Source organism: Globicephala melas, chromosome 14 (genome assembly GCF_963455315.2).
Source record: "Globicephala melas chromosome 14, mGloMel1.2, whole genome shotgun sequence".
Classification (NCBI taxonomy): Eukaryota; Metazoa; Chordata; class Mammalia; order Artiodactyla; family Delphinidae; genus Globicephala; species Globicephala melas.
The window spans coordinates 4,861,585-4,871,813 of record NC_083327.1 but is presented as its reverse complement, the minus strand read 5'-3'; the positions used below and the strand labels follow the sequence as shown (position 1 = coordinate 4,871,813).

The 10,229-nt window shown below is 33.7% G+C and overlaps 1 pseudogene; it reads left to right on the top strand.

The window, feature by feature from the left end:
- The first annotated feature begins 4,610 nt into the window (after positions 1–4,610).
- LOC115854720 (ras-related C3 botulinum toxin substrate 1 pseudogene) lies at positions 4,611–5,257 on the top strand (annotated as a pseudogene).
- The last annotated feature ends 4,972 nt before the right edge of the window (positions 5,258–10,229 follow it).

The following is a 10,229-nucleotide window of genomic DNA, read 5'->3' as shown; positions in this document are numbered from 1 at the left end:
TAAAAACACGTTGAGATTTTTATTTGCATCTAGCCAGTGAGGTTCATATATTATTAGATTAAACTTTTTCTTTCCCAAAACAAAACAATTTGTTGATTTAAATTGTGTTAGTATACTCAGGGCTTGATACAACTTCAGATGTTTGTAAGTGCTGTTTGAGAGCTTGGTATATTGTCATATATTACCTGCAACAAATCGAGGGGTAAAAGAGAGAACTTCTGCCTAGAGAAATTTTGATAAGTCAGGAACCCTTACATGGCAACCATGTGACACTCTCTGATTATTCTGGTCTGGTGTGATCAAGTGAGGTGACATTCAGCTGCTGGCTGTAGATGAGATTCATATAAGCAGACATATCCGAAGGTACATTTCAAAGGCCAAAGTTGATTTGAGCTAAATCTATCAAAGATTCCCATTTTATGGGTCACCTTAGTCTCTTTCACTAGTCTCTTTAAGGTACTTTAGTAAGTGTCAGCACCAGAAGAGCAGTTATACTGAAAAATGTAAAGAACTCACCGCACAGAGGGTGGGAAGGGGTGGCCTGAGATATTTAAGAAAAAAAATCAGAATAATAAATATAAAGTGAAATGTGTGAAAGATCTTGTTTAGGCAGACATTATTTTCTACAATATGAAATTACATTAGCACATGAATGTAATAAGTTAGTACTGTGCCCAGGTACACGTGTATGCACGCATGTGCGCGCACACACACACACACACACACACACACACACAGAGCTCCTTGCAGGGTAACACCACAGAGATCCAAGTTAACAAACAGGGAAAGAGTTATCTGGAGACATTTTCTGTAGTTATTTTTTTCTTAATAAAGCTTCTAGGTTGAGACATCATTGTTTTCAGCATGTATTTGTGATAACCTCTTTATTCCATTCAGCTTAATATTCTGAACTTTCAATTTATTTCCTGTTTCTGTGACCCAGATAGTAACTCCAATGCAGAATTTTGCTGAAAGTTCTCTAAAAGTATGTGTGGTGTGAATTATCTTTTTTGTCTCAGATGACAGCAATATCCTTTGAGAATCTGAATGAGTAGTGAACAGCCAGCTTCTTTGTTTTCTCCTTAGTTCTTATAAAGCAATACTCTTGTCTTCTCCCCTCTCCAGTTTCTTTAACTTTGTGCTTCTTTAGTTCAATTTTTGCAAGTTGAGTTCATAAAAATGATTGCAAGATCTATTTGTTATCTCATATATTATCTTGTTTAAACAATTTCTGGATCTAGTTTTCTTGGTCATGGACCTCTTAATTTAAAAAACTTTGATATTTTCAATTACCATAGCTGAGTAAACCCATGGAAATTAATATTTAACCTCAAAAATACTTAAATAATATTTTGATTGTTTCAAAATATCTTTATCAGGAAAAACACTAAGCTCTTATATAGTTTGAAAATTCACCCTGGGTCTGACTTTATTTCTTGTTTAAAGTGACCTTTTCAGGTCTTTCTATGAGCAGAAATTCATGGAACTCTGAAGAGAGTGGCAGGTAGAAAGATGACTTCAGCTCAAGACAAAAACTCAACAGGTATTGGGAATTGTTGCCTCCAGAAGGGTTTATTCCTCCATCTCACTTTACACAATTGTGCTTTCCCTGATTTTAGGGAATCAATATGACCCAAAATTTCAAAAAATGAAGAGATTATTGTTTACATGTTTGAGTTTAAGTATGCTTTACATTATATGTTTCATAAAATCTATTGTCATATTTATTTCTTGTTTTTTTCTAATCTTTTGTCATCCTTTTGTACATAATTAGCAATTTAATTATGGTCACTGAAAAACCATAACAGAAGATATTGATTTTTCAAATGTTTAATCTGTGAATAGTTGGAATACTATTGATTGATTGTTTTGATATGTTTACAAATTATCCAGAAATTAGATGGCAATGGGGAGGTCAATATTCTGCAACATTTAAAAATTTAAACTTTCTTTAGTAACTATAAAGATCTAGTTTACTTTCCTACAATCATTTCAGAAATGCTGAAATGGTACTCTTAAAAAACTTCCCATTTGATGCAACCTAATTAAACTTAAGAGCTTTTGCACAGCAAAGAACCATAAACAAAATGAAAAGACAACCTACAGAATGGGAGAAAATACCTGCAAACAATGTGAGCAACAAGAGATTAATCTCTAAAATATACAAACAGTTCATACAGCTCAATATCAAAAAAACAAACAACCGAATCAAAAAAAATGGACAGAGGACTTAAATAGACATTTCTCCAAATAAAACATACAGATGACCAACAGACACATAAAAAAGTTGCTCCACATTGCTAATTATTAAAGAAATGAAAAGCAAAACTACAATGAGGTATCACCTCAACCAGTCAGAATGCTCATCATCAAAAAGTCTATAAATAATAAATGCTGGAGAAGATGTGGAGAAAAGGCAACCCTCCTACAGTGTTGGTGGGAATTTAGTTTTTATTTCTGTCCTATGTGGAAAAATAAAGATCACTGCATATGCATGATGGAAACATTGATTATATGTTAGACTAATGGTAGGGGTGAACATTCACATAAATGTGAAATCTTGCAATTTGTGCCTTGTCACTCTTTGCAGAATTGTGTTTTTTTAAAAATTAAAGATTTATGGCAGTTCCGCATTGAACAAGTCTATCAGGGTCATTTATCCAAAAGGATTCACTCACTTCATGTCTCCCTGTCACCTTTTGGTGATTCTCATAATATTACAAACTTTTCATTATTATTATATTTGTTATGGTGATCTGCGATTCAGTGATCTTGATGTGACTATTGTAATTGTTTGGGAATGCCACGAATCACACGTATATAAAATAGTGAACTTAAATTGATAAATGTTGTGTGTTCTGACTACTCCACCAACTGGTGGTTCCCCATCTCTCTCTCTATCCTCAGGCCTTCCTATTCCTTGAGACAGAGCAATATTGAAATCAGGCCAATTAATAACTCTGCAATGACTCTAAGTGTTCAAGTGAAGAGTCAATTGATGCAGGAAACTTCTTTGTTGTCTTATTTTAAGAAATTGCTGCAGCCACCTCAACCTGAAGCAACCACCACCCTAATCAATCAACAGCCCTCAGCATGGAGGCAAGACACTCCACCAGCAAAATCATTACAACTTGCTGAATGCTCAGATGATGGTTATTTCTTAGCAATAAAGAATTTGTTAAGGTATGTACATTGGATTTTTTTAGACACAATGTTATTGCACACTTAATACACTATAGTATAAAGTAAATATAACTTTATATACACCGGGAAACAAAAAAAATTGTTTTTAATCTGGATGTTAGTTACATCGGTGTGTTCAGTTTGTAAAAATTCATTCACCTTATTGATTCATCCACTTTTCTATATACATGTTAAATTTAATAAAATGTTCAAAAATTTAAATACTATTGTAAAGGAGAAAGTATTTTGATCTTTTTATGTCTCTACTACCAATAAAAATCACTTAACTTTTCAAATAATTAAAAAATTTCAACTTATTTACTGTGTCATTGAAATTATCAGTCAACATCTTTTAATCAGGATCCTAGTTAAAAAATCCAAAACGTTTAAGAATAAGCAAAGATAATTACATTTTTTAATCATTTAGGTATTTCAACATATAAAATTACATTTACTTTTTTAAGTAGGTTCCAAGAAGATCACATGATGCTGAGTATTCACACATTGTATCATAAATATTTCATTTTGCAGACTCCTTTCTTAAGTACCTGATTTTTATTTAGTTTAATGCACTATTAACTGTAATAGAATTTGATTGAGAATCCTGACTACCTTTTGACAGATCAGTTTATGAGAACATTGATAATTCCAGGATTAGCAAAATTTTTCTGTAGAAGGCCACATATATTTTGGTCTTGGCATGTCAGATAGATTCCATCTTAACTAATCAACTCTGCCACTGTAGGGCAACCATAGGCATTACCCAAATTAATGGGCATGGGTAAGTTCCAATAAGACTTAATTCACAAAAATTAATGGCTGAATGGATTTGATCTTTGGGCTGTGGTTTGTCTTCACTGAATATACTGTCATGGAAATGACTGGAAAATCCTAAAACTTTTGGAAAAGCCACTCTAGCAATCCTCAGTACAAAGGATATGGTGTTTGGGTGAATTGTGAAGTGATGTGTTTTAGTCTACTGTGGTTATTCAGAATAATATATAACTTAGTCAAGATTTACCATTTTTAAAGAAAATAAAAAGACACAGTTCCTAGACAACCTTGCTTCAAAAATAAGACTAAATATTCTGAAAGTGTAGATTAGAAAGTCATAATTAGATCCATAAACTACATAAAGATAAGGAATTTAAATGAACAATAACCTATGAACTTTATATTTACTTCTGTTGCTTAACCATATGGCTTTTATCTTAGAATATAAAAATGATAGAGCAAAATACATGCATTTAAATAAGAAGAAAGATAGAGTCAGGGAGGTTAAGTGACTCCCATGATCACAGCTAGTGTCATTATTTAGTTGAATAAGCAACCTATCTGTTCACAGTTAAAGAACAATTCTACCCATATTTGACTGGTGGTGGCTACTGAGCTTAGGCTTTCTGATGTTAGCTGGAGAGGGAGATGGCATGAACAGTGGTCCTGGCATCAGGGCCTGCCACTTCTCACCTCAGCATTCAAGCACTGCAGCAGCCACCACAGTCCTGAGAGAGGCCGTGAAGTGTGTGGAGGTTGGAGGCTGGAGCTGCAGGTAAGACTTGCCTACTGATCAGTTACACAACCAGTGCATTTCCTGGAGAATACATCCCCACTCTCTTTGACAATGATTCTGGAAAAGTTATAGCAGATGGAAAACTGTTGAATCTGGGTTTATGGATATAGCTGGACAAGAATATGATGACAGATTATGTCCCCTATCCTATCTGTAAACAAATGTATTCTTATTTACTTTTGTCTTATGAGTTTGGCATCATTTATAGATATTTGTGCAAAGTGGTATCCTGAAGTGCAACCCCAGGATACCAACACTCCCATCATCCAGGGCTTGATCTTAGGGATGATAAAGATGCAATGAAGAAACTAAGGAGAAGAAGCTGATTCCCATGATGACCCCCAGGGTTTAGCCATAGCCAGGTGATCATTGTTGTAAAACCTGGGGTGCTCTGCCCTCACACAATGAGTCCTCAAGAGAGTGTGAGATAAAGCTTTTCCAGCAGTCTGGTGCCCACCTTCCATCAAGAAGAGAAAGAGAACCTGCTGTTGTAAAATACCTTGAGACAAATGAAAATAGAAACAAAACATTCCAAAATCTATGGCATGTAGTAAAAGCAGTTCTAAGAGGAAAGTTTATAGTAATACAGCCCTACCTCAAGAAATAAGAAAAATCTCAAATAAGCAATCTAACATTACACCTAAAGGAACTAGAAAAAACAAACAAAAATAAAACCCAAAGTTAGTAGAAGGAAGGAAATAATAAAGATCAAAATAGAAATAAATGAGATAGGGACTGTAAAAAAACAATAGAAAAGATCAGTGAGTCTAAGAATTGGTTCATTGGAAAGACAAACAAAATTGGAAAAACCTTTAGTGAGACACACCAAGGAAAAAAAAAAAAGGGGCTCAAATAAAATCAAAATTGAAAGAAAAAAAAATTACACCTAGGGGGCTTCCCTGGTGGCACAGCCGTTGAGAATCTGTCTGCTAATGCAGGGCACACGGGTTCGAGCCCTGGTCTGGGAAGATCCCACATGCCACGGAGCAGCTAGGCCTGTGAGCCACAACTACTGAGCCTGCGCGTCTGGAGCCTGTGCTCAGCAACAAGAGAGGCCGCGATAGTGAGAGGCCCGCGCACCGTGATGAAGAGTGGACCCCGCTTGCCACAGCTAGAGGAAGCCCTCGCACAGAAACGAAGACCCAACACAGCAAAAATAAATAAAATTAATTAATATATATTTAAAAAAAATTACACCTAACATGACAGGAAAACAAAGGATCATAAGAGTCAACTATGAACAATCATACACCAACAAATAGGACAACTTAAAAGAAAGGAATAAATTCCTAGTGACATATGATCTTCCAAGACTGAATCATGATAGAGTAGAAAATCTAAATAGACCAATTACTGGTAAGGATATTGAACCAAAAACTTCCCAACAAATCAAAGTGCAGGAAAAGATGGTTTCCCTGGTGAAGTTTACTAATATTCAAAGAAGATTTAATAGCTATACTTCTCAAACTCTACCAAAAAATTGAAGAGGAAGGAACACTTCCAAATTCATTTTATAAGGCCAGTGTTAACCTGTTATCAAAACCAGACAAGAACACCACAAAAAAGGAAATTACAGGTCAATATACCTGATGAAAATAGATGCAGAAATCCTCAATAAAATATTAGCAGATTGACTCCAACAATATACTAAAAGGATAAAATACCATGATCAAGTAAGATATATAACCCTGGGATACAAGGATGGTTCAACATCAATAAATCAATCAATGTGATACATCACATTAAAAAATGAAAGATTAAAATCATATGATCATCTCCTTTATGATAAAAACTCTCAATAAAGTGAGCATAGAAGGAATGTACCTCAACGTAATAAAAGCCATATATGACAAAACTATAGCTAATATCATATTTAACAATGAAAAACTGACAGTTTTTCCTCTAATATCAGGGAAAAACAAAACAAAACAAAACAAGAATGTCCACTGTCACCACTTTTAATCAACATAGTATTGGAAATCCTAACCACAAAATTTAGACAAGAAACAAAGGAAGAAAGGAAGGAAGAAAGAAAGGAAGGAAGGAAGGAAGGAAAGAAGGAAGCAAGGAAGGAAGAAAGGAAGGAAGGAAGGAAGAAAGAAAGAAAGAAAGAAAGAAAGAAAGAAAGAAAGAAAGAAAGAAAGAAAAAGAAAGAAAGGAAGGAAGGAAGGAAGAAAGAAAAGAAGGAAGGAAGGAAGAAAGAAAGAAAGAAAGAAAGATAGACCATCCAAATTGGAAAGGAAAAAAGAAAACTGTCACTATTTGCAGATAGCATCATACAATATGTAGAAAACCTTAAAGATGTCACCAAAAATCTGTTAAAACTAATAAATGAATTTAATGAAGTTGCAGGATACAAAATAAACATACAGAAATCTGTTTAATTTCTATATATATAGTAATAATGAAATATCAAAAGAGAAATGATGAAAAAAATCTCATTTACAATTTCATCAAAAAGAATAAAATACCTAGAAATAATTTTAACCAAGGAGGTGAAGACCTGTATATTGAAAACTATAAAACACCGGTAAAGGAAATTGATATATGAAAGGATATTCTGTACTCATAGATTACAATTAATATTGTTAAAATGTTCATACTAGCCAAAGAAATCTACAGATTTCATGCAATCCGTACCAAAATATCAATGGCATATTTCACAGAACTAGGACAAATAATTGTAAAATTTGTATGGAACCACAAAAGACCCTGAATAGCCAAAGCAATCTTGAGAAAGAAGAACAAAGCTGGAGGAATCATGCTCCCTGATTTCAAACTATACTACAAAACTACAGTAGTCAAAACAGTATGATACTGGCATGAAAACAGACACATAGATCAACAAAACAGAATAGAGAGCCCAGAAATAAACCCACACATATATGGTCAATTAATTTATGACAAAGAACCAAGAGTATACAATGGGGAAAGGATAGATAATAGATACTGCAATAAAGGGTATTGGAAAAACTGTATAGACATGTGCAAAAGAATGAAACTGGATCCCTGTCTTACACCATATGCATAAATTAACTCAAAATGAATTAAAGACTTGGATGTAAGACCTGAAACCATAAAACTTTTAGAAGAAAAATAGGCAGTAACTTCCTTGACATTGGTGTTTATGTGGAACTTTTGGATCTGACCCCCAAAGCAAACACAACTAAAGCAAAAATAAACCAGTTGGACTACATAAAAATAAAAAGCTTCTGCATAGCAAACCAAACGACCAACAAATGAAAAGCCATCCTGCTTAATGGGGGAAGATATTTGTGAATTATATATCTGATAAGGGGATGATATCCAAATTATGTAAAGATACAAATAAATCAATAGCAAAAAAAAAAACTTACTAAAAACTGGGCAGAAGTTTGAAATAGATATTTTTCAAAGAAGACATACAGATGGCCGACAGGCATGTGAAAAGATGTCCAACATCACTAATCAGGAAAAAACAAATCAAAATCACAATGAAATATCACCTCACACTTGTTAGAATGGTTATTATCAAAAGACAAGAAATAACAAGTGTTGGCAAGGGTGTAGAGAATAGGAAACCCTCATATACTGTTGGTGGGAATGTAAATTCCTGCATCAACTATGGAAAACAGTATGGAGATTCCTTAAATATTTGAACGAGAGCTACCAAATTATCCAGCAATTCCACTTCTTGGTATTTTTCCAAAGAAAATAAAAATACTAACTTGCAAAGATATATGCACAGCTATGTTAATTGCAGCATTATTTACAATAGCCAAGATATGGAAACAACCTAAGTACCCACTGATCGATGAATAGGTAAAGAAGATGTGACATATATATATATATATATATATATATATATATATATATATATATATATATATATCACAATGGAATACTACTCAGTCGTAAAAAGGAAAGAAATATTGCCATTTGGGACAACATAGATGGAACTTGAGGGTACAATGCTAAGTGAAGTAAGTCAGAGAAAGATAAATATCACATGATTTCATTTAAAGGTGGAATCTAAAAAGCCAAACAAGTCAATAAACAAAACAAAACAAAACAATACTCCTAGATACAGAGAACAAATTGGTGGTCATCAGAGGTTAATGGGCTTGGAGAGTGGGCAAATGGATGAAGGAGGTCAGTTGTATGGTGACAGGCGGCAACTAGACTTATTGTGGTTATTACGTTGTACACCTGAAACTAATGTAGTGTTATATACCAACTTGACCTAAAAAAAAATAGAAATTGCTGTGGCAAATGTTAATAATACAGTTTAAGCTTTAAAAAAAAAAGAATAATCCTATTCTTACTCATTAACACTCCTGAATACATTCATACTTGTCTTTGGGTCCTTTGTTTCCAAACAAAAGCATTACTCTAAATTCATCCTACTATCCTTTGTAGTATTTAACACACTGTTATACACATTTCAGATTCATACAAGTAAAACAAAGATGTAAAAGCAGTACCTTGGTAGTAAAAATAAGCAATTTACAGATCTGACTGCTGACATGCATCATTTGGGGAGCTTCTGAGAAACACAGGCCCTGGGGCTATCTCTGAAGTGCAGGATGTAGTAGGCTGGAGTGGAGCCTGCAGTCTGCACCTCCCAAAGCTCCTTGAACCATTGGGATGAGCCATTAGGATGAGGAACTTCAGCCACCAGAGCGGCTGACTGCTAACTCAGCCTGGTCCAACCACACCTTTCATTCCTCAAAACATACAAATACTGAAAGTATTGAGCTGGGCTTGCTCAATGCCTGTACTTTAAAAAAAAAAAAAAACTAACGTAACATTGTAAAGCTATTATACTCCAATCAAAAAAAATAATTAAATAATATGTTCCTCTTAAAAAGTCTGTTCTTATTGTGAAGTACTGAACAAATTCAAACACATAACATGTTTTGTGGTAAAAATATAAAGTGAACTTCTTTGTACTTAACATCCAGCTTCAGATACAGTGTTAAAGACACCTGTAAACCATTCTCCAATATCATCCTTTCCCTCCTCCAACAAGTGTAAATACTATTCTGTATTTTGTGTTTACCCTTTCCTTAATTTTAAATAGAGTATTAGGACATAAAAGTGTATATAAATAAAACACTTTAAAACTAGGTTCTTTTCTATTTTTGAGCTCTGTGTACATGGTGTACATTTGATTTTTCACTTTGAACTTCATCCATAGTAAGGCATAAAGCCATAGTTCATATTCACTATGGTATAAAATTCCCTTGTATGAATATTGACATTAAGTGTTTTTTTCATTCTACTATTTGTAAATTGCTTAATTATCTCTTTTTTTAATCTTTGGGTTCATTACAAACAACTTTTATTTTCAAAACCTGTGAATATATATCTTTTAAAGGGCTTTTGGTACACTTGTACCATCGTATTGTTTGAATGTATACCTACTAGTGTTATATCTTGAGTATGTTCATTTTGAGCTTTACAGAATAACATAAAATTGTCCAAAGTAGTTGTA